The sequence below is a fragment of the Rana temporaria genome, chromosome 1 (assembly GCF_905171775.1).
Source record: "Rana temporaria chromosome 1, aRanTem1.1, whole genome shotgun sequence".
NCBI classification, from domain to species: Eukaryota; Metazoa; Chordata; class Amphibia; order Anura; family Ranidae; genus Rana; species Rana temporaria.
In genome coordinates this window covers 252,194,380-252,197,436 of record NC_053489.1, presented here as the reverse complement: position 1 = coordinate 252,197,436, position 3,057 = coordinate 252,194,380, and the positions used below count along the sequence as shown (strand labels likewise).

Here is a 3,057-nt window from a genome sequence, read left to right as displayed (position 1 = left end):
TCTAATTGTGTATATATTTTATTTATTCTTTCATATCAAATTATTATTTCCGTTTTTTGAACTCTGAGCTGTATGTTTCATTACGCAGTGGGCTTCTGGATGCAGGGGGAGGTTGAACTTTTCACTAAGCGTGATGCGGCCAATCACATGTCCCAACACAGGGGGCGCGACTTCTCAGACGCCTCTGTGTCCCATCAGCAATATCAGATGGGACGCGCACGCACATCCGGCCAACTGTTCATCTTTTGGCTGTTAAGAGACAGTGATTTCATGTCTCTTCTTTATGCGCTCCAGCATACGTCATCATGCTGGAGCGCACTACCTGCGTGCGCATTTGTTTTGGGACACGTGAACCGGAGGTGACGCCAGGGGTCAGTTTTGACTCTTTTCACCTCCGGTGGAAATGTAGCTATTTAAGTCAGCGCTGACGATGGATATGTCAGACGCTGGCTTGGACGGCTGAAGGAAGGACCATACTACTTTATGCGAGACGCCAGCATACGGACTTCACTCGTCTTTATGCTGTTACTATTCAGCAAAGGTAATTACTCCTTGATTCAATGAATCAATGCCCCACTTAGGCTATCTAGCCACATGCACCATTCCTAAATATTAAATTCTTTTCCTATTCATTTTGTTTTAGAACCTATGTGGTAATATGTGGTATTGTCTTTGAACCACTCTACTAATACTACCCTGAAGTGTAATTCAACGGAGGCATTATATCCCCTAATTACAACAGGAAACATCACTGTACTACATAATTTTCTTTTTCTATCACCATTTAAGGTAAAAATTCTTGTTTATTTCTCTATTTATTTTTCATATATATATATAGACAGTTGCCCTACTATGATAATAGTTACAGGCACTGTGTCCTATTATTTATATATGGGATAATCATTAGTCTCTGATTTATCTACATATATATATATATACTTATTTTTTTATCTATAGAATTTTGTGGGAACCTATTGGGAACCTCTGTGGATCCATCTGGCAGCACTAAGTTTAACCTTGCTACTATAGAGGTAAACATCTCCATTGAGCTTTCATTAGATATTTTCTTTTTCATTATTATTAAATGCATAAACAATTTATCTACACAATATATATTTATAGACATATTTTTCAATATTCTCTACTATTACCTTTATCTTTTTGCTTGCTTTTAGGAAGAATATAGATACAATTTTTTGTCATCTGTATCTTCTCCTTCTTTATGGGAGGAAATCCTCATAAACATTTCATTGTCCGCACCTGCTAAAATCAAGTGGATCTGGCTTCCACTGATTATAAGTGGAATAACTAATCTCCTGATTGCATCCAGTGCCTCTTTGCTGATTCCTAGGCAGGCTTTTCTGCCCAGTTCTCGGAGCTCTTTTTAACGGAAATGGTAAGCGCACTATATATTCCCCTTTATATATATATGTGTTAAAAACACACACATTTTTTCAAATGTTTAAAATAAAACATATTAAATTATTGTACTATATCTGTATTAATGATGAATCTTTATGTCATACACAGACCGCTACATGCATTAAAGGAACAGGAACATTATGCAAGCCCTGATGAAGCACACATAGTGCGAAACTAGTTGGCAAAATTCGCATTAATCTTCCTTAAAATAACCAATCTCCCCTATACCTTGTTTTTCATGTAATTGTGGTTCTGACCATATATATATTTCTCATTGTGTTAATGACTGTATGAAATATGATATTTTATATTTATATTTACATGATTAAATTATTTTTGATACTACTTTAAACCTTGTGTTTTGTGCGCCTACCTTTGATACCAAGAGCAACACATCTCACATCAAAAAATCCCTATATTCGGAGAGGAATTTACCTCCCCTAATATATGCCAACTTCTTTTTTATGCTTTACTTCGGCGTAGCGCATATGAGATGCGCTACGCCCGCCTAAAAATGCGCCAATGTCTGTGAATCCGGGACTAAATGTGCTATTAACCACTTAAGGACCGCCTCCTGCACATATACGTTGGCCGAATGGCACGGCTGGGCACATCCACGTACAGGTACGTCCTGTACTAGTACCCAGCCGTGGGTCGTGGGCGCGCGCGGCACGCTCCCGCGACCCGGTCCGAAGCTCCGGGACCGGGACCACGGGTCCCGCGGACCCGATCGCCGCTGGAGTGCGACGATCGGTCCCCGGAGCTGAAGAACGGGGAGAGCCGTTTGTAAACACGGCTTCCCCGTTCTTCACTGTGGCGGCTGCATCAATCGTGTGATCCCTTTTATAGGGAGACACGATCGATGACGTCAGACCTATAGCCACACCCCCCTACAGTTGTAAACACACACTAGGTGAAACGAAACTCCTTCAGCGCCCCCTGTGGTTAACTCCCAAACTGCAACTGTCATTTTGACAATAAACAATGCAATTTAAATGCATTTTTTGCTGTGAAAATGACAATGGTCCCAAAAATGTGTCAAAATTGTCCAAAGTGTCCGCCATAATGTCGCAGTCACGAAAAAAATCGCTGATCCCCGCCATAAGTAGTAAAAAAAATATATATATATAAAAATGCAATAAAACTATCCCCTATTTTGTAAACGCTATAAATTTTGCGCAAACCAACCGATAAATGCTTATTGCGTTTTTTTTACCAAAAATAGGTAGAAGAATACGTATCGGCCTAAACTGAGGAAAAATGTTTTTTTTTTTATATATTTTTGGGGGATATTTATTATAGCAAAAAGTAAAAAATATTGCATTTTTTTCAAAATTGTCGCTCTATTTTTGTTTATAGCACAAAAAATAAAAACCGCAGAGGTGATCAAATACGACCAAAAGAAAGCTCTATTTGTGGGAAAAAAAGGACGCCAATTTTGTTTGGGAGCCACGTCGCACGACCGCGCAATTGTCTGTTAAAGCGACGCAGTGCCGAATCGCAAAACCTGGCCTGGTCTTTTAGCTGCATTTTGGTCCGGAGCTTAAGTGGTTAATAAACGCTCTGATAAATATAAGATTGATGTGTGCTGCGCTGAATGAAAATAACAATAAATTGCAGAATTGTGATGCTTAA

The 3,057-nt window shown here is 39.3% G+C and overlaps 1 long non-coding RNA gene across 1 annotated transcript; it reads left to right on the top strand.

The window, feature by feature from the left end:
* Positions 1-958: 958 nt before the first annotated feature.
* Positions 959-1,737, top strand: LOC120940854. The gene is made up of 3 exons (XR_005749486.1): positions 959-1,031; positions 1,176-1,396; positions 1,531-1,737. It is a non-coding gene; the product is annotated as an uncharacterized LOC120940854 (long non-coding RNA).
* Positions 1,738-3,057: the final 1,320 nt, after the last annotated feature.